Source organism: Emys orbicularis, chromosome 8 (assembly GCF_028017835.1).
Source record: "Emys orbicularis isolate rEmyOrb1 chromosome 8, rEmyOrb1.hap1, whole genome shotgun sequence".
Lineage (NCBI taxonomy): Eukaryota > Metazoa > Chordata > Testudines > Emydidae > Emys > Emys orbicularis.
The window spans coordinates 61110756-61133290 of record NC_088690.1 but is presented as its reverse complement, the minus strand read 5'-3'; the positions used below and the strand labels follow the sequence as shown (position 1 = coordinate 61133290).

Genomic DNA, 22535 nt, shown 5'->3' with positions numbered 1-22535 from the left:
CAGCATGGTACCAAGAAGCCAGAATCTGTCCATTTGTGTCTATGCGAATAATTGTGGTATTCCAGAGAGCTGGTGTGCATACTGCAAACACTTCTCCATCAGTACCCTTTCAACGTTGTTAAAAGACCCACACTATCTCAGTGCAAGATACAAACAAAAATAAAAGGTGCAGGGGGGGAGGGATGCATAAAAAGAAGGAGCTGCAACTCGTCAGGATTTCAGAGCTCTGCAGAAAAGATGGGAATCACACAAATAAATTCCATAATATGGAAACATCTGGAGAGATCCCCCTGGAATCTCATGCTGTAGGGAAGAGCGAGCCCACCTCCTGTGAATCTCAAGGGGCCTCTAAGGGCAGGTTTCCCACCTGCAAACTGTACAAGGTGGCAGATCTCTTGGCCCAGCCCTTGTGCACCTCTAGCACCACTGTAATCTTGCCTGCAATGACTCAAGAGAGTGGGTACCAACCTCAGGGCAGATGGTTAGGGACCAGGGCACTAACCCCTAATAGGCTCTGAGTTTTATACTTAGATTTCACCAACCACTCATCAGGTGTACGCTCCTCAGGTACTATGACAACCTAAACATGGAATCACAGACAGTCCCCGTGGGTATGCCCATCTGACTTGCCCCTGAGGAAAGCTTATCTTTATGATAGATGGTCCCTGACATTAATAATTACAGCAATGTTCAGGTGACTCCCAGTTCCTTACCCCAGGTCACTTGCACCTTAGATCTTACACCAAAGAGAGTGCTATAATAAAGAACATACAGATTTATTAAGTAAGAAAAGGAAACAGGAGTTTTTTATAGGGTTAAAGCAGGTAAGCATACATACACAAATGAGTTACAATCTTAAGTTTCAAAAAATAATAGAAGCTTCTATAATAAGCAATCTCTGTATGATCCTTTGGGCTACCTAGGGCTAAGTACTGGGGATCTCTTGCTTATACCTAGCAAACTTGCCCCTCAGAGTCCAAGCAGCATAGGGATCCTCACTTCCTTCTGTTTGGGGTTTTTATCCCCCTCCTGCCATGCGCATTGAGCTGTACACTCAGCTGAAGGGAGGAATCCATTTGCATGACTTGTCTTCGTGTGGGGAAGGGCAGAACAACCAGTGTATTTTGTCCTTTTTAACCTCCCACAATAGTCCATCTGGTGTCGATGGACCTTTCCTGTTGGACAGGACAGAGCACTTTCTGTGGAGACCAGCAGCTCATGCTACTGAATGTCTTGCTCTTGTCTGGTGGTTTACACAGAGGCTCACACTACGACCAGTCCAATATTATCTTATGGTTATGGGATACAGAGATTATAAGGGAGATTACTGCAGGTGGCAACTCCCCAGCATCCAATCAAGTCTAAACATTAAACACATTCTTATAATTCCAATACCCATTTTAACACCACCAACACACAGGTGAGCCAGACTGATCCCAGCTATGCATTTGTCAGTGTTCAGTGGAGACCTGGAGACTTCGGCATTTGCTGGCACCTGGTTTGCCCAGCGTCACACCCACCTTGCCTCCAGAAGGAGTCATGCAGACCATCCCCTGCATTTTCATCAGGGAATGGGGTTTGCTCCCTCTTGTGCAAAAGGCTATGGGACCCACCCCCAAGCCGTGCACATCCCTGGGGATCGCACAGATCCTGGGTACCCATGACGCCAGGGCTGTCCATGCAGATGCCCCATGGCCCCATTGCAACTCTGTGCTCATGGCAGCCCTCCTCCACCTCTTCCTGGCAGCCCAGCTGTTAAGTTCAACACCATCAATCACACTGTACAGGTGTCTCTTTCCAGCTGTCTCCGCGGGGCATTCGGTGCTGTGCCAGCGAGGGAGCAGTTGCCATTAATCATTACTGCAGGTATTGTTATTAATTGTTTGCCCTGAGCCAGCAGTGTGCCGAGCAGGGTCTGCATTCCCAGAAAGGGGGGCGTGGCTCCTGGCCCTGAGACACTGCACAGCCCTAGGCTGCATCACCTTCCCCAGGGCGAAGAAACAATGTGCATCATCCCAGGATCCAGTCACCCAGCCTCGCCCTCCGGGCACGCCCTGTACCACTAAAGGGAGCTGTTGGGTCAGGGGGAGACAGCTGAGCAGGCACGAGGAAGAACCATGCACAGTGCTAAGGGGCATGGTCCCCATTTGGCCTTGCGTGCAGGGCAGCAATCCCTACCCCTCTCATGGTGTGTGTGTGTGTCACAGGATCTGAGCACAAGAGGGAGCAAGCCCCATTCTGCTGATGAAAACGGGGGAGGGGGGGGGAGGAAGGGGGGAGGGTACGTTGTGGGCCTGGTTCTCACTGCCCTGCCATTGCTGTTGTCAATCACAGTTGTGCAAAACGGACTTAAAACACTACCATCGTCCACACACAACACCGCGTCTGCATGGGGTCATTGACTTCGCAAGAGGTGAGACGGTGGAGAACCCGGCCCTGCATCCTTGTATTGATACGACCTATGTTTGCAAAAGTGCCCAGTGGTTTGGGGGGACCTATGCTTCTTGAGGCCTGGCTGGAGACACTTGAAAGGGGATATGGATTATCTGCTCTCTGCAAATCAGGCCCCTTTCGGGTGTCCTAGTTTGAGCACCCAACTCACCAAGTCACTTTTGAACCTCTTAATTGTATCCGTACCGACACTGGCATGGATGGGATCACTGGGGCCGGAGACAAGCCTGCTCATTCCAAGCTAACCCCTGTGCACAGGGAGCACTGGGATTTCCTGCTAGAGGAGGGGCACTACCCACTGCCTCCCAAGAGACAGGCAGATGGTGTCGCTGTTGGAGATGGATGTGGCATCGAGAATTCATGCAGCCTATGCCGCTAGGTGGGTGAAGGGAGGAGACAGGCGCTCGCACAGATCTCCCTGAGTCAGCAAACAAAACCACAGCAAAAGCAGCCTGCTTCCTTCCCAGGCTCTCTGTCAGTTGGGAGCTGAGCCCAGGGAAGTCTGTGGCCCAGAAGGGAAATGGGCTGCCCAGTTTCATTCCAGCCATCGGGGCTATGCCAAAGGTGCCTTTTGGATTGTGATTGGAAGGACATGTCATGCTTTCTTTAGTGCTTTCTTTCTTCACATCAGAGCGAACCTCCTCCTCTCTCTCTCTGCCTCGGCCTGGCTGGCTTTCCGTTGCATCGGGTGCTCACTGAGATGCTCCTGGGGAAGGGATGTAGCAGGTCTCAGTGACTGTGGAGGGAGGAATCTCTCTAAGCGGGTGGAAAGCTGTGAGTGGAAGTTGCCAGTGGCCAAGACAAGTAGGTGAAGTAGCAGAACCTGGTGGGAAAAGGTGCAACATGGACTTCTAGGGATCCGCGACTCACGTCCCAACAAGGGGCTGGAGAGCCTGGGGCTGAGCCAGCGCTGATTATGTGCTAAGCCTCACTGGGGAGGTTTTGGGTAACTGAAAATAAAGGGCAGCAAGGAGCTGCAGGGGTGGGGTGGGGGTGTGCGTGCTCAGAGGGGCAGCAAGGCTAGGGAAGCCAAGGAAACAGAAACTGTACAGAGCTGGGATCGACGCAGGACTATGGGTTTGTTTGGAATTGCAGAAGGTTTGTGTTTCGTGAGTTTTGTTTTGACACCCTCGGGAGAAGGAGGAAAGAGGACTGTGAAGGTGACTGGAACTCATGTGAGTTTTAAATGGGCTCTGCTGAGTGGGAGAGAGAGGCGGCCAGAGGCGTACAGGAAGGCAAAGGGAAGTGGAAATGGGGGAGGACAGGCAGCAAAGGGCTGATGGGTGTGAGATGAGTGAGGGGAAGAGAGACCAGACATTGCTGGCCTTCGGTTTTCCTTCCTAGACTCCTTGAATGTTTCTTGCACTTATTTGGACGGGCTGAGGAAATACTAGTGGAAGATGGAAGAGCTGTCTGTCAAATGGTCATGCTCCCACCTGGCTACTGTCTGAGTAATACAGCTGGAATTGTGTTAGAGCTCCTTGTCATGAGACATTCTTCCTGCCACTGCAATCACTCAGGTGGCAATAATATTCACTGTGCCGTGTCTCTAGGTCTTTACATTTTCCAAGTGCTTTCCAAGCACTAACCCATTTATGTGAGGCTGTGGCCACTTGAGACCACTAAAAATCCCCGGGCATTTTTCCCAAGAGCAGGGAAGATAAATCTCATGTCCCATTTAAATGCCAAAGTGGACAATAGTTCTGCCAACCGAAATTCCTTTTACAGTTTCATATGGTTCACTTCATGTTCTTGGCTGCTGTGTAGTGTTGCCGCGTGCTGTCCAACAGTGTTCTATCCCCAGAGCTGGCTGCATTTTACTGTGTGTAATGGGGTGGTGGTGAATTGATTCTTGTTATTTATGTGTCATTAATGAAGTGCTTTGAGTCTTTGAGGAGAAAGGGTCTAAAATAAGAGAGGCCACATTTTTTGCTGGTATAAATTGGTGCAGTTTCACTGCTTGTCCATTGACTTCAATGTGGACAACAAAATGGCAGATGAAATTCAGTGTTGATAAGTGCAAAATCATGCACATTAGAAAAAATAATCCCAACTATACATACAAAATGGTGTCTAAATTAGTTTTACCGCTCAAGAAAGAGATCCTGGAGTCACTGTGGATAGTGCTCTGAAAATATCTGCTCAGTATCTGCAGCGGCAGTCGAAAAAGCTAACAGAATATTGGGAATCATTAGGAAAGGGATAGTTAATAAGACAGAAAATATCATAATACTACTATATAAATCCATGGTACGCCCACACCTTGAATACTGCATGCAGTTCTGGTGGCCCCATCTCAAAAAAGATATATTGGAATTGGAAAAGTACAGAGAAGGATGTGACAGGGTATATAAACCCCTCACCGGACAGGAGGAGAATAAGGAGCAGCTCTGGGCTAAGGAGACTCCGCCCCTCTGCCCTTGCTGAGCATGCCCGGATTGGAGGCATGGTTTTAAAGCCAGCCAGGCAGCTCAGTCTGGGGCTGGCAAGCTAGGGAGGATGACGTTCCCTGGGAACTCCAGGAGAAGACCAGAACTGAACCTGCACAGATCCGGGGAGCAGAGGAGCAACAGCGACTGAGACTGGGGCTGGAAGCAGAGAAAGCGACGTTCCCCAGGGAAGGATGGTGGCCAGATGGGGTGCAGACTGAGGTAGGAAGTGACTCAGGGAAGCTGACTTGAGGCTGACGCCAGACAGAGACGGGTGAGCAGCTGAACCAGCCTCCCAGGGCCCTGGGTTGGAACCTGGTGGAGTGGGAGGGCCTGGGTTCCCCTCCCCCTCCCTGCACCTCACTAGGTAGGTGGTTTTGCTGCCCCGCAAACTGTAGCCACTAGGTGGGGTCGTCCCTCCCCCCCGCAGACTGCACCCATTGGGGTGACTGCTGCTGTACATGCTAAACATTAGGCAGGAGTCCCTGCGCCCCAATCACAAAGGGTAACAAAAATTGGGGATATGGAACATCTTCTGTATGGAGGAGAGATTAAAAAGTCTGGGACAGTTCAGCTTAGATAACATATGACTCAGGAGGGATATGATAGAGGTCTATAAATTTGTGAGTGATATGGAGAAAGCAAATTGGGAAGTGTTATTTACCCCTTCACATAACACAAGAACCAGGGGTCATCCATTAATTAATCAACAATAGGTTTACAACAAACATAAGGAAGTACTATTTCACACAACACACAGTCAACCTGTGGAACTCATTTCCAGGGATGTTGTGAAGGCCAAAAGTATAACTGGGTTCAAAAAGAATTAAATGAGTTCATGGAGGATAGGTCCATCAATGGCTATTAGCCAAGATGGTCAGGGACGCAACCCCATGCTCTGGGTGTCCCTAAACCTCCAATTGCCAGAAGCTGATACTGGATATGAGGGGATAGATCACTCGATAATTGCCCTGTTCTGTTCATTCCTTCTGAAGCACCTGGCATTGGCCACTGTCAGAAGACAGGATACTGGGCTAGATGGACCATTGGTCTGATCCAATATGACCATTCTTAATGTACATGAGCAGAGAATTTAGCCCAAGAAATTTTTCTTAGGCAAAACTCCCACTCATTCAGGTCTTACAGTATTTTAGGGCCAAAATCCTGAAGTGAAAATTTATGAGGAGAGGGGGCGTCGTGGGAACTTAAAGAGGGATTTGCCTAATGTGGGGGTCGGTGAGGGGAGAACTGGAATAAAAATAAAATGGACAACCAAAAGAAAGCAGTAAAATGGGAAACTTGTGCTTATATCTGGACAGAGTCTTTTAGTCCCATGATTGCAAGAGACAAAGGGCAGGATCCTGGTGTAAACCATTGCAGCTGATTTACACTATCTGAGCATCTCTAGGCCAAAGAGTTTATTTCAGAGATATCAGAGCCTCTAGTAGAGCTGGCAAAAACCCCAAACCCCAAAATTTCCATCCTGTGGGAATTTCAGAGACTTCAGTGTTTCGTTTTGTCCCAAATCAGGATGAAAAGTTGAAACTTGGAATTTTTAGTGAAATTAAATATTTAGGAATGTTTTGCTTCAATCTTATCATTTTAATTATTATGTTATATGAGTTGAAAAATTGTGACTTTGGTATTGTAATATAACACAAAAGTTGAAATGAGATGGTTGAAATGAAATATTTTGATAATTTTCCGTTGAAAATATTGACAAAATCGGTCCGTTCCTGGGAAAGGCTTTGATTTAATCCACTCAGCGGTTTCTGAGGGAGAACAGTTCTGTCAGCACATGTGCAGCTGGCTCCAGTCCGGAGGCGGGGAGGTGCAGCTAGCAGTTGGAGCGTGGAGGTGCACGCTGGTGGATGCATTGCTCGCCTGGGACCATGGCCCTCTCCCAAGGCCAGCCTTGCGCAGTCTGCTCACCAACACAGCTGTGTGTAAATAAAAAGACCCCCTAAGGAACCAAGAGAACCTGCCAGTTGCCACTGGAAGAGCTCCCTCCTGGATGGTAACAATCGTAGGCCAGTGTTACCTGGATGGTAACAATCGTAGGCCAGTGTGTGTTCTATGTATGTCTCTGCACCCAGGGGCAGATGCCAGCCTGGGATTGATACAAGCTGGTGCCATTTGGCAGAGGGGCTAATGTATCAGCCACCTGCCCATCCTCTCCTGTGCTATGGCATACTGGGAGCAGCCCATGTGTAGGGGCACACAAGAACCCTTACCCTAGCTCTGCATTACCTGTAGTCTGGGCAGCACAGGGACTGCTTGATATCTGCTCTGACAAGTACAGACAGAAAGGGAGGCAGACTGGGGTGGGGAGGAGGCAGGGCCATGGTGTCACAGTTCAAGGCAACTACACCTGTATTCCCCTTCTATGGTCCAGCAAGGGCACCTGCTCTAGGCTCCAGACTCCTCAGCCATCACTTCTCTTGGGTGGTGACATGTGGCTCTTTCCCTCCTGAGTGGGGTGCTTTCAGCCTGCTTAGTTCCCCGACTCTGCTGTGATATCCCCCGCAAAAGACAGCCTGGCTAAGCAGGCCTGCTTCCCTTCTGTCCTGCGAGACAGTACACAGCGCGACTGCCACCGTTGAGTTCCCACACAGCTCTGTCTAAGCACGCTCTTTGAGTCCTACGGTAAAAGCACTCCAGAGAAAACGTATTTAATTCAATGCCTGCCTGCTACTAAGCTCACCAGAGATCACCCTCTGTCCCAATCCCCACACGGGATCTGGCTGGTGATTTGTCCTTCAAACCCCACTCAGACTCACAAGTTCATCCCAACTGCACCTCAAAACAAGCCCCTCAGTCTTAGGGGGCATCCAGGGACCAAAGTCCTGCCAACCCTTCCCTAAGGATTGGGGCCCTCCTTGGACAGAAGGTCCTGTCCATTTGCTGGCTCAGAATGAAAGCCCCGAGTCAGTTTAAACTGAGGCAGTTTATCCAAACGTCCTTTCTTTGTCTGTTGGTCCCTGGAGAACCCAGTTTGAACCAGTATATGTGAGCCTCTCTGGAGGTGTTACAGCCTGTCTGAATTTGCCTAGCCACCCCCCTGAAGATGCTGCGGTCACCCTTCCCCATGGAAATGCGTACAATCCCTCAAGAGTACGTACACTTTTGCATTTTGAATACAGTGAACTCGTAAGAGACTTACTGCAGCACGGGGTGTCCAGGATATTGTCATATCTGTCACACACGGCAGCAGTTGCTTACGGAGCGGGGCTTGGGCAGCATGCTGCTCCATCTTGGACAGTCTGCCTGGGGCCCTCCAGGTTTGCACCGTCCCCTCGGCAGGGCTGGAGCATGGACACCACCATCTGGCCCTGAGGGAGGGAGGGTTGAGCAGAAAGGCCATTGTTGGTTTCACTCCAGCTGAGCAGTTGTTCCATCGCTGGCTACTGCCATACAGCGTTAGCACAGACGCACGGCTGGCCCAAAATCCGCGACACAGAGGGCAATGCTGGCAGCTTTGCAGAGAACTTTAACTTGCATAGATATCTAAAATTCAGAATAACAGCCTCCACACCTAATATTTGCCTACTGCCATGCCCAGCTTGTTAGTTTGGCTTCCCTGGGTTGCATGTAAACCTGTGCTTCAGTCTCACTCTGCAGTGATCAATACCCCCCGCAGGGGCGGTGAGTTATATGGACCCGTGGTGCCCGGGCTTCAGCAAATTCAGGGCCCGGGGGACCTGGCTCCACCAATGTTCAGGGCCAGGTCTCTCTCCCGTCCGCACCTGCCGCCCCCTGCGTGCCTCCCCCAGAGCGTCCCCCGGCCCCGCCTGCTGCCCTCACGCGCCTCCCCCGAGCGTCCCTGCCTGCCCACTGCCGGCTACAAGGGAGCGTCGCCAGGGCAGGCTGAGGCGGCTGCTGTGCCTGAGGAGGAGCATGGAGCCGGCAGGCAACTCCAGGTCAACTCTGGGGGGGCTTATCCTGGCTGGACCTCCTGAACAGCAGCCTGGGAGGGCTTGGGAGAGTGTTGGGCCGGGAGGGGCCCCCTCTCCCACAGATCTCGCTGCTGCTGGCGGGGAGAGGGCTGGGGTGAGTCCTTTCTGGCCCCCCATCCCAGCCTGCTGCACCCCAAACTCCTCATCCCTGGCCCAGCCCCACGCCCCGCACCCACTCCCACACCCCAGCCCAGAGCCTGCACCAAACACCCAAGTCCCCTCCTGCACCCAGAACCCCAACCCCCCTGCCCCAGCTCAGAGCCTGCACCCAGCACTCAAACACCATCCCAGAGCCCGCACCCAAACTTCCTCCCAGAGCCTGAACCCCAAACCCCCTCCAGCACCCAAACTCCCTCCCAGAGTCTTAGTCAGGTGTGTGTGTGGTGGGGGGGCCGGACTTGGACCCGTTCTGGGCACCACCAAAAATTATACAAACCTGTCGCCTCTGGCCCCCCCGAACTTTGCACTTGGAGTTTCAGGTATGAACGAACCCAAAATTTCATAGCCAAACTCTGTCGAAATCACAGCAGTTTTTTCCTGATTTCATGTTGACACCATGATTCCTGCTTGATGCCAAAGCCTAAATCACTCCAGTTTGTTGGACACTAGCCCCAGATCTCTGCTAAGACTTGCTTGTTTTTCTGATGGGAGCTTCAAGTTTGTAATGACTCTCCAAACCAAGGGAACTTTGCGTGGTTTGTGGTTTTGTTGTGAACATTTCAAACTGCTCTGGTGCTTTTATCTTTCTTGGGAGAGGAGCAAAAATTGTGTGGTCTGATCGACTTTAAGGCCAGAAGGGACCATCATGATCATCTAGTCTGATCTCTTGCACATCGCAGGCCACAGAACCTTGCCCACCACTACTGAAACAAACCCATAACCTCTGGCTGAGTTACTGAAGTCCTCAAATTTTGACTGAAAGACTTCAAGTTACAGAGAATTCACCATTTACACTAGTTTAAGCCAGCAAGTGACCCGTGCCCCGTGCTGCAGAGGAAGGTGAAAACCCCCCAGGGTCTCTGCCACTCTGACCCAGGGGGAAATTCCTTCTTGACCCCAAATGTGCAATCTATTAGACCCTGAGCACATGGGCAAGACCTGCCAGCCAGACACCTATGAATGAATTCTCTGTAGTCAATCAGAGACCTCCCCATCTAGTGTCCCATATCTGGCTGTTGGAGATATTTGATACTAGCAATTGCAGATTGGCTACATGCCATTGTAGGTGGTCTCATCATACCATCACCTTTATAAATTTATTAAGATTAGTCTTGAAGCCAGTTATGTTTTTTGCCCCCATTGCTCCCCTTGGAAGGCTGTTCAGAACTTCACTTCTCTGACGGCCCATTCTATACATGCAGGTTTTATTTTTTGTTGTAAGGAAACACAGACACACTAAGATCTGCTGCCCCCAAATCCCCCATGCCTTATTTTTCAATCTGCAATATTTTAGGTAATGCAAAATTAAATTATTTTAAGGCAGTTGAGATTAGCGTAAACTCAGAGGAAGTCAGAGGGGCCTAACAAAGTTAGGGGAGTGGGCAACATGATGTCCAATGAAAATCAGTATTGACAAATACACGGGTAATGCATATTGCAAGGAATACTTTGAACCCATCGCTGGAATCTAAATTAATTGTGACCACTCAAGAAGACGTTTGTGTCATAGTGGGCAGCTCAATTAAAATCTCTGTTTAGTGTGCAGTAATGGTCGAAAAAGCAAAGTCTTAGGATGGATAGATTTTTAGGGTAGAAAATAATACTGAAAGCATTGTATGTCACTATATAAATCAATGATATGCCTTTACCTGGAATACTGGGTTCCATTTTGGTCACCTTCTCTGGAAAAGATCTAGCAGAAATAGAGAGGGTTAAGCGATGGGCAGCAAGAATGATCATAAACTTGGAAGACTTCCTTGGGAGAAGAGATTGAGAAGGTGGGGATGGCTCTGTTGAAAGAGGAGACAAATAAGGCTATGTCTGCATGGCACAGTTAACTTGGCACCCAGATCTGTTCACCTGGATTAGCTTAGTCTGGGTGTGAGCAGCCACACTGCAAACCCTACCCATGTGACTGGGGGCTCACGGCTGCTGTACTCATATGTGTTGGGGACATAGACCAGGGTTCTTTGCAGTGTGACACTCTAGGATTCTTTTCTGTTTGGTCATGCAGATTGTGGGGGAACTTGTCTGCCCTTTAGGGGGAATTGTGTGAAGGGCATTGGAGGACTACCAGCACTTGAGTGCATCCTCACTGCAAAGCAGGCAGGTTCCTTCCCAAGTTAAAAGAGGCTCTTGGTCTCCGATCCACACACCCAGCTGGATATGTTAGCTTGGGTTTCAAGCACCTCCAAACCTCGGTCAGTGGGTTTTGTGTGTGCAGAGGAAGAGTGGTGGTGGTGGGGGTTAAGGCTGAAACCCAGGTAAGAGTCTGGGTTAACTGTAGAGAAGGGACATGATAGAGATATGTAAAATGATGAATGTTTACAGAAGAGGTGAATGAGGTGCTCCTGTTTTACCCTGTCTCATAATACAAGACCCAGGGGACCTCCAATGAAATTGAAAGGCAACAGATGGATCTTCTGAAATGATAGAACCTAATTCAGCCACAAACTGTCATGCTTAATGCAGGAATGACAAGGTGAGGTTCTGTGGCTCGTGTGATGCAGGGGGTCAGACTGTGTTTGTAATGGGCTCTTTTGGCCTTACAAATCTAAGCCTCTATAAAGTTGATAAAAGGAATTTTGCCCTTTTTTACCCAATGCATAATTAGCCTATGGAACTCCCTGTCACAAGATGTTCTTGAGGCCAAGAGTTTAGCAGGAGTCAAAAAATGATTGGGCATTTATAGAAATAATGAAAACATCCAAAATTGCATTAGGTATGATAAATAAAAAAAAAAAAAAGAGGTAAAACCCCTCATGCTGAATGGCACAAGTCAGCCGCTAACTGATGGGATCTGAGAGGGGCTTTCCCTATGGGCAGGTTGTGCCATGACTGTCCATTTCAGGGTTGTTTGCACCTTCCTGGTCAGAGGGAGGAGACTGGGCTAAATGGAACACAGGTCTGATCTGGTCAGGTAATTCCTGTTCTTACTTACACACCAAAGTTCTACTTATGGACCCTTGGTTAGCGGAATCCAGCATGTACTTTGGGTAAATGCTAGAGACTCACCATAAGATTGAGGACATTGGCAGAGCAGTGTGGAAGAAGCTTGTACTTTGGTTTCCCATGCTGTCCCTGTTCTGTGCAGGGGACAATACAGAGGGCCAGTGGGTCTCAGTTGTTAGCTATGGCTTTTGTCATATCCTCTGCACAGAGGTGAATTTCACACTGGGTGAAAAGAAGACTTATCCTCCAGGGATGTCAATTCAGCACCTGCCTACTTCAGATTTAAAACACTTTGAAAAGTCATTTAAAGTCAGCAACATCTTTTTAATAATTGAAAGTCGCAGCCAACGAACACCTCTAAAAGTAATGCTATCTGAAGTTATTCTGCACTAGACATTTTTCCACTGGTCCAGCAGCTCCCCAAGCCGGCCAGACATCTGCCTTGCATAGGTTTAGAAGGCCTTTAAGGGTGTGTTGCTTGTCTGTTCATTGTAGTGGTGAGTAACCAAAACAAACACTGCCAGGAAAGCTGTTCTCTCTCTGCCCTTTTCTCTTCTGATCCTGATTAAAAGCATTTGTAAGAAGTTATTACAGTGTAGTGCCAGAGTCATCCATAAACTTGCTTTGATTTGCTGCAGACGCACAGCTTACTGTGTTGGTGTGCTGTTCTAACTGATCCTCTTGGGGAAAAAAGCAGCAACAGCTCATTAGCAGCAATTAACACTCAACAAGCATTGCCAGATCCCGGTGTGTCACCGTTTACATGACACGGAAAGCCATTGGTGTCTGGATGGCTAAAGAGGATGAGGATGGGGTTATAGAGCTTTTCACCTCTGGGTTGCCAGCTGGAATCCGGGCAAGGTAGAAGGGACCAGAAGTTGTGATCTGATTTGAGATGACTTGGTGGGTCTCAGTCCAGTTCCCAGAGGACAAATGTCCATATCTCATAAACCACCCCCATACCTGGCAGCCTAAGCAGAGAGGCCAAAGGGATGGCTGGGCCATGAACTGCTTTCTCATGCCTAGTCTACACTAGAAAAACCCACTGACAGTTGTGTGTTCAGCCACTGCAAATGTAGAGCAAGGCAAATGCTGGTCAGGAAATCTGGACCGAGCCAATGTCTGCTTCCAGCACTTCTTAACTATGGTTTCCTGGTGCCGTGCATGACTGTCCTGATCTGTGCTTGCAGCTAAACTGTGTGCAGCTGAACCTGTTGTTGAGTATTGTCAACAACAGGCAATTCTGCTGGTGTAGAGCAGGGCTCGTGAGGTGCCTCCAAAAGGGGTCTGAGATCTGTTTATGGGGCAGAATGTGGAGATTTCCTGGCTGCTGCCCTTGTTCTGTGTAAGTGTAGAGCCCTTCAGTCCTAGGGCTGGGGACTCAACACGCTTCATCAGTAGGAAATTCACTATGGAAAAAGAACTGACCAGAGACACTTGCTCCAGATCCTGTTACCAGGCAGCAGTGCAGAGCTGGGTGGAGACTGAAAACCCTGCCCCCTGAATAGCCCTTTGAATGTTTCCATCATTTGCTTTGATGCTGCTGTGCTTGAAGCTCATTTGGGCTCCTTTCCTGCAGATGTGAAAGGGTGAGAGATGTACTGGAACCTGTGTTTGCAGACAGCGCATCTCACATTCGTATGAGGGATCTTTAACTGGCACATGACTGTTCATGCAGGAAAGGAAAGGCGAGATTGTGACCCTGGCTGAGTGAGGTGTCCTGGGACGTCCTTGCAGTCACTACTCCTATCACAAGTAGCAGCACGGTGGGGAGAGCAGCTTCGCAAGGCTGTTGCTTTCCCTCTCGGTAGGTGGGCAGGGAGTGGGCAGAGCTATAGCACCACCTTTTCCCTCTGCAATGCACTGCATATATCATCAGGGATGGGGAAGTCATCTGCACCACGAACTGGGCTGGCATAGGAAACAGGTAGGAACCAGGGATAGATTATAACTGAGTCACAATCTCATTCCTTCTGGGTCATCATAATTATGCATGGTCCCTTGCTTAGGACTTATGGCACCGAAGGCACAATGTGACCTAAGTGTGGCCGAAACTGAACTCCCCATTGCTTCTCCTCACTCCTCTCCGCCTCCTCCCTCACTTCAAACACCACCACCATGCTTCCCATGGCTCAGGCTCCCAAATTCAGCAACCCTCAGGGGACAATGTAAGGCTCAGAGAACTCTCTGCTGGCAGATGCACTGTTAGTGCTAAAGGGGAAAGAAAACATTAGCTTATAAGCAGAGGCAAGAGAGAAGAAGAAGTGCATGCTCAGTAAGGCATGGGAAAGGCAGATTTAGGCCAGGTCTACACTTACCAAGTTGCGTCAACCTAATTTAAGTCAATATACAGCCACCACAGTTATTAAATGCTTGTGTGCGCACACTCGGCTTCTTGTGTTGGCGATGTGCGTCTTCACCAGGAACACTTGTCTCTATTGTATTGTCAGCGTGGGGCATTGTGGGATGGCTCCTGAAAGCCAGTTACAGTCAGTGTAAACAACTCAGTGTCTATACTGAAACTGCGTTGTCCTAATTATATCAACCGTGACTCTACACTGCTCGGGGAGGTGGTGTTACTAAATCAGTGCAGAGAGGCACTTACGTCGGCGGGAGCCAAATTTAAGTGAAGACACTTCCACAGCTAGGTCAACTCAAGGCAGCTTACGTCTACAGCTTACTGCTAAACCTGTAGTATAGACCAGGTCCTAGTGACTGAGCAAAAGGAATATGGGAGGTGCCGGAGTTTTGATTAGAGCTGGTTGGGGAAAAGAAGGAAAATATTTTTTGAAACTAAAAATTTCTCTCTTTTCAAAATTTGAAATGTTAAAATGTTGTTCAGCTCTGTGAAGTCGGATGAAAAATGGGGAGGAAAGTTCATGAAATTTTGAAATTTTTCCTGATTTTTTCCCCCCCTTGAATTTCAAAATTTTGTCAGAATTTGAAAAATTTCAACCAGTTGTCATTTTAATACCTCATGATACGCAAGTGAAAGCCAGCTAGGTGAAGACCAGATATGGCAAGTGCTAATTTACCATATCTGCGATGAAAGTATTGATGGACCTATTGATGCCAAGGAGATATAGTGTAATTGACCCAACATCTGAGGGCAAGTTGCCAGTTGTCTGATGGATTCCCATGTGGATTATATAAAGCTTCCACGGAGGTGTTGTAATATAGTTGAACAGTTTCCTAGAATCTTCATGAATTCCAGAATCAATGGGAGAAGCCCATAGCTTATTGACTTTGAACCCAACAAAGATAAAATTGATTGTGCCTCTTCAGGTATATTTCTCTATTACACAGTGATGCCAGGATAATTAGCAAGATGCTTGCTAATAAGCTAGACTCACTGCTGCATGGTTAATTGAGACCAGACAGAGCGTCAGAAAGGAGGAGTATAGTGGATCCATTTGGCCCAGTCAAAGTGTATGCCTGGTATATTGCAGAGAAGGCCTTTGATTGAGTTGAATAGGATTATTTAAGAGGAACACGTGGGTAAATGGAATCTCTTTATATAATCCATTCAGCCAGAGTCAGAGTTAATAGTAGCCACTCTGAACCTATTGACCTGAACAGAGTCACCTCGCAAGGGTGCCCTCTCTGACTGCAATGGTCATGGAATCTTTTGCAAAGAAAAAGTCAGGAAAGATGACATTATCTTGTCAATAAATGGAGGAGGCTTGGAACACCAGGTGGTGTTTTATGAAGGTGATGTTTTAGCGATGACTATGGACCTACTCTGAGACTCATGTGACAGAATGTACTATGGAATTATCAAAAGAACGCCCAGATAAGAAGACCCATCCATTCCATAGTACTAACTTGTTCTCACCCCTTCTGACAGCAGCCCTGGCAGAATCTGGGAAGAGGAGAGAATCCCCTGATAATAGATATTGGTTCTTGGAGTAAAAATATGCTCAGAATGGACTAGCTCATGGATGATTGGAGACCCAAAGAGCGTAGTTTTCTAGCTTCCTTTTCAAGAGTAGAAAAAACATAAGATAAAAGAAACAGAAAGACCTGAGAAATACAGACATTTTGTTTCACTTTGAAGCATCTACACTGTTTAGCCGCCATATTAGAAATGGACAGAATTAATAGAAAGGATGGCCAGGTCACTATCACCTCTTAAAAAAATAGTGCTGGAGTGTAATATGAAATGTAAAAATGATTTTCCCTTGTAGCTGCTCAAAAGCCCCAATTTAGCAAAACACTTAAGCCCATGCTTAACTTTCAGCATGGGAGTTGTCCCATTGAAATCAGCGGGACTACTTATGTTTAAACGTGTTAAAGTGATGTGGCAGATCAGAGCCAAAATCTGTGAAACATTAAAAAAGAAAAAAGTTTTTTAAAAGGTTCTGCGCTGCACCCTCTGTCTACGACAGAGACCAGTGCGTTTCATTCTGCAGACCTTTGAAGACAAAACCTTATTCCCGTTTGCTCTAAGGCCTCTTTACTCTTCTAGAGTGATGTAAATGTGCCTTAGCGTAAAGGAGAACAAGGCCCTGAATCTAAAAACACAGCATTGATCTCACATCCCTTGTTTCCTATTCAATGATCTTCCCCCTACCCGCACATACTGTATATGTCCTCCCATTCACACACACTTTTGAGATATACGTATTTCACACACATATACACCCACATTTTCCTTATGCTGAACTATCACTAGATGGGAGGGAAGTCCCTTTTTTTATTTTCAAAAGTGATCGTTTTCCCATTCTGCACTTCCAGCGAGCTTCTTCCCCAATATGTCTGTGCTCAAATGATTTCACACTCACCTTTCAGCCATTCGCTGACATATACTCTTATAGTCCTGGCTGGTGGAACAATTTTCTGGGTGTTCTCATCCCACAGTGATAGAAACCTAGATAGAGAGACAAAGGAGATATATTTCTCAATTATTGGCCAAAGAGAATGAGGAAGGTACTGTATTCACCTTTTACACCTTTGCCACCTTTGGATAGTTAAGGGAAATTGCATAGTCCAGCAGCCGTTTTTAGTGGTTTGTTATTATTGCCTTATCTTTCCTGTGATTACACTGTTGGTTTTCTTAGATTTTCTAATTTTTACCACTATTTTTCATGATTCCTTATGTTTTTATGGCAATTTATCCTGAGTTTCTTGTGCCAGTTTTTCTTTTTTCCTTTCTGTCAAAAGCAAATTCCATTCATCCATCACACCACCATACTGAATGTGACATCTATTTCCTTTTCCCTCGCAAGTTGTCTTGCGCTGAGGGAGTATCTAGATTAATATCACATGGTGTATAGTTTTGTTCGGCGATAACGTCCTTATATGATGGATGAGGTTGCACGATTGATGTTTCTAATGGCACTTTGTAGCTTTTGATCTCCCCAGGTTTACAGGAGTCCCGAAAGAGGACGTGAAAGAGGAAGGTCTGGGAAAGGGCAATGGAAGCTGATCGCTACACTGCCTTGGGCTGTGACCTTGTCAAAGTGCACATGCTACGCATGGCAGGCCCACTTGGGTTTTGGGTGTGGGATCATCCAGGGAAGGGCAAGGCAGGGTGTGGCCGTGATTCAGGAAGCGACAGGAAGCTCTGAGGCCTTGATTCTGCAAACACTTTTAGATTCCATTTACCATGGGAGCAGTCCCAGTGAATTCAGTGGGACAGTTCATGTTGTTACCATATTCAGGTGTGAGCATTGCAGGGTCAGGATCGAAGTCATTACTGAGCGTGCCCCTCCAGCATGGCATTAGGAGGGGCTGTGCTGCTGGGTGTTCCTCTTTCAGACAGAAGAGGAAATTGATGTGCAGGCCAGTCTAGATCTTCTGGTGCATTTTGCAAGGATGGGGGTGTTAGCCTCATGTACTGGTGAGTAATAACATAGCATCTTCCTCAAATACCTTGCAGAGTTTCAGTCGGATACAGTGAGTCTAATATGCCACTGTGTTACTCCAGGTTCAGGCTCGTCTAACTCCACGAGTATCAGTGAATTGGACTGGAGGAGTGCAGGAATGAAGCAAACCCAGTATTCATTTTCAGTTCCCAATTCAGCAAACATTTAAGCACTGCTGAATTAAGGCCTTAAACACGTACGGGCAACTCCTATTGAATTTAACAGAGCATGACAGCCTTTGTGCAGAAACTTTAAACCAGGCTTTAGAATTCTATTGCTAGAATATCATCCTCATTAAATTGTGCAGGATAATTTAAGAATTTGATAGCAAGTTTGGGAGACAATTTCTATAGAACTCTACCGGTTTCATCCCTATTAAATTCCCTTGGACTTTTCCATATGTTCCAAACTATTGGGCAGTGTAGGTGTGTGCTGTCACACAGCTGCCATGCCCCACCCCAGAGGTGGCTGCATTGCAGCAAGAGATGGATGAAATGATCCCTGTGTACAATGTGTAGAATACCTGGGTTTCTATGGGAGGAGAAGCTAGCAAAATGCTAGCTGTTGTTATAGCAAATATGTTTGTAATGGAGAAAAACATAAGAAAGGGGTGATTTTGTAGGGCTAACAATTGTGAAAGAACAATATGTGTTTGAGCAGTTAGGGAGGTTGCGGGGGATGAAATTTTGCCCAGCTTTAATTCTTGTATAAGGCCCTGCACCATGGTGACCTTCTTTCTGGCTGCAGACAGCTGGATGCTGCTGTCTTCATCCCATTGATGCTGCAGAGCAACCTTGGGGGCATAGCCTCTGCTTTCGCCCAGCCCCATAGAGTTTAAAGTCCAGCATCAGACTGGACACCATCTCTCATCCTGTCGGCTAGAGAGACCCCCCCAAAACAAAAATGAGCGGCAGCAAGGAGACTGGCAGATAATTGGTGGGATTCCTTCAGCTCCCAGTAGAAGGTCTCTCTGGAATGATTTATACAGCATTTGGGTTGGCAGACTCCATTGAAACCATTGGAATTGTTAAATGAATGTATTGTTTTTAGTTTTCTTTGGCTCAGCAAACCCCCTTATTTAGGAAATAGGATTGTCCATTTTGCACGGGGAGAGCGTACTGAGGGCCACCAAGCTCAAGCCGTCCAGAACAGTGCAATGCAAACAAAGCTGATTGAAGACTTGGGGGAGAGAATTCCGAAAGCTAGCAATTATCGCCTGCCAAGGGCAACACTGGGGATGATAGGCGGCCTTGGATTTTTTTTGTCTGTGGTTAAAATGCAATCATTACATTACAAAACTTCCCCAATAAATTATCAAGTGTCCTTTTTATATTCAAGAATGAGGCATTATTAGAATGCTGGCTTGAGTGTCCCCTGCTCCCAGCTGGAACACCCAATCTCTTGGAGCTAAAAATAAATCTGAGATTTGACTTTATTTTTTAAGATTGGGAAGAAAAGAATCCCCCACCCCCACCCCGTTCTTTCCCTAACAGATATTGAGGCTGCAAAAATTGTCCTTGAATGAGAGAGCTTTAGGAATAAATGCAGCTAAATGGGAGGCAGTGTGGACAGAGCACTGATCTGTGACTTGGGAATCCTGGGTTCTATTCCCAGCTCTACCATTGGCCTGCTGGGTGACCTTGGGCAAGTTGCTTCCCATCCCCGTGCCTCGGTTTTCCCATATATAAGATGGGGATAACAATACTGGTCTCGTTTGTAAAGTGCTTTGAGATCTACTGAGGAAAAGGTATTATTAAATTTTAGGTTTCATCCTGTTGCCAAGCATCCCTCAGACTCTGTTGAAGGGGGTGGAAGCTGGTGATGCCCAGTCCCACACAGGGGAAGGCCCCTTAGCTCCAGGTCGCATCTTTATTATTATTCAATGGCAAAAAAGTCTATGTTAATGCAGAGTTAAGGTTGCTTGGTGGTATGTTGTCCCCTTGCAGAACGCTGAGCTGAACTCAAGCGTTTGAAAACCAGGAAATGCAGAATTAAGGTTGTCCATGTACCCGTAACTCTGCCCTCATTCATCCAATGCCCCATTATGCCCTATTAACACACATACCTTTACTCTGCTAACCCTATAGTTCACCTCCTTTTACAACTCACAGGATTCCATCTAACACTATTAAAGGGAAAATAAGGGTCAGTCATGCCACCTTCCCTCTGTTCTCCTGTCAATAGCCAATGATAATTATTTGGATACACTCCAGGCAGAGTCAGTGTGTTAGGTGTACCTACAGTAAGTGGTGGCGGCACTGCTTGGTAAAGGTGTGTTTGTGATATGAGGATGTATGTGAATGACTTTGAGGAGTGTGACAGAGCTGTGGTATTATGTTCTGCACCTCTGTGTGTGAGCAAAGGGAGAAGCTACATGGGTCTTCAATGCATCATTTCAGCATAGAATTGTGCATGCTGTATAATTAGCAGGACACAGGAGTTTTATTAGAAAGGGTCCTGTCAATAGCGAGCTGGGTTAGGAGAGCCATCCATGCATTTGTTATCTGCATGTACGCCGGGTACAGTGAGTGTGGTCTGTGTCCAGTGTAGCTGTGCTGAACAGTCGAAGTAGTAGAGAGCTCTGCTTGGTAGAAGGGTGTTTGCGAGATCTGTGGATTACTCTGAGGGGTGTGACAGAGCCTTGACTGTGATAGAGGCAGATGTACGTTTTCCACCCGCTAATGTGTGCGAGGAAAGGGGAGAGGTGCATGGGTACATGCAGGACGCAGTATGCATCGTTTCTCTGGAGAATTAGCTCAGTTAAGTCAATAGCAGGACACGGGGCTTTTATTCAGGGTGGATAAAAATCAAGGATTTTTTTTTAAAAATCAAAAAAATCGGATTTTTTTGATAAAATGCTTTTGAGGAAAAAACCTATCTAAAGATAGTTTTAATTAAGATACATTATAGCTCAAAGATATCTCATCATGGAATAGGGATTATAAATTCTAATTCTATAATATGAGACAATATATTCATGTAATGATTAAGAAAAGTTTTGTAAATGAGTTCCAATAGTTCGTGGATTAGGGACCCAATCTTATGGGGTTCCACAGGCTTCTGTATAGATTATTTAGGTTAATCTTTCTATCTACCCAATGGGACTCAGTGCTCAGTCTAGAAGATAGCATCAGAGATGCTTAGTTTTGCAGTTCTCAAACTGTGGATTTGTGTCTCCAGAGGTAACATGCTTGTTAACAGCAAAAATGTTTTAAAATCAATCAATAAATAATATATAGAGGTGAGAAATAACAGACCTCAACTCTATTGTCCCTCTTCAAATTTGTGTACACAGAGTCAATCCCTTACCTCTCTCTAAAAGTGCAAAGTTTCAGAAAGTTCAATGAATAGAAGATTGTTGGGAGTGGAATAGGTCTGGACAAGGAGAAGAAGTCTGGAGATAAATGTGAGAAGCAAGGGACATATGCTTGTTTTGTTAAAATATTATATGTTTGCTGTTGAAGAAAAAAAATCCAGAATACTTAACGTTGTTGTTTTAGTTAAATAAAATAATTTAAATGTCTGTCTGGTGATGTTCTCCTCCTAATACAGCCTGGCAAGAAAATCCTCCAAATATTAATGATTAACCTGTTGAATTGGAGATAGTTCACCTCCCAATGACTTCATAAATATCTGCTTCAATTACCTTTGGTAAATGAAATAACCAAACACTCATTCATTTTCTGATATAGCTGTAAAACTAATCTGAAAAGTTTTCAAAATAAATCACTGTTTAAAAATGTATAGTGTGTACCTTATAAAAATGAAACCTACATCTATCTCTGAGTTGTGAAGAATATGTATTAAGGTTATAACAACCAAGAAGAATGCACTTCTATGTAGAAAACCATGATTAAATTGAGTCTTCCTGACTAGTGATTTAAATTGTGATTTAAATCAATTTGATTTAAATCAAATCCACCCTGCTTTTATTAGAATGGATACAGTCAGCAGTCAGGTTTCACGTGACAGGGTTCTAATGCTGTAAGGATAGTGAAGTGTGGGGGTAGGTGGAGGGGATCACCAGCGGGTCAGTGGAAGGGATCTGTAAAAGGTGTGAAGTGGTTCTTAAGTTGTACACAGATTGTATTCTTCGTCCTGTCCCCAGAGCTTGTGCCTTTCTGTCCCCTAATAGCCTAACATGGATCCGGGGGGGCGGGGGGGGGGGGGACTGAGGATGCGGGATGACGGTCCAGTGATCCCCATGGAGAGACTCCCAGTGACTTCAGTGGGTTTTGGATCAGGACCTGAGATTCCAAGCTGCATGGACAGAGAGACTTTTTCTTTTCCCCTGAGAACTGTGCTTTAAAAGTTTGCTGTGAACTTCAGGATGTTGGTCTATAGAAACTTGCCAGCAGGGATCTGATGGTCAGAGCTCTCCCCGCCCCCACAGAAGCAGGCAAAACTGGGCTGTGCCGCCTCTTCGCTGGGCCAGCTGAACAAAAGAGGAAATGAAAAGCTGGTATAAATCAGCACAATTTCAATAAAACTAGGCTGATTTACACCAGATGAGGGTCTGGCCCAAAAATGGGACTTTGGGGGGTCCTTTCACTGGAACATTTTGGAACTCCCATTTGAAACCATTTTGAAACAGTACCATGAATCCAAAAAGTGAAACCTACCTGGGATTCTTTATCTTGGTGTCTGTACTAGACTGAGTCGCCTCTGTCAAAGCCTGCACGCTGAAACTACATGGCTGCAAACAACCTTGTGTGTTCCCC

At 46.7% G+C, this 22535-nt stretch overlaps 1 protein-coding gene across 1 annotated transcript in view; it reads left to right on the top strand.

The window, feature by feature from the left end:
- Positions 1-22535, top strand: part of PAPPA2 (pappalysin 2) — a 167144-nt gene that overhangs the window by 12831 nt on the left and 131778 nt on the right. The window lies entirely within an intron of this gene.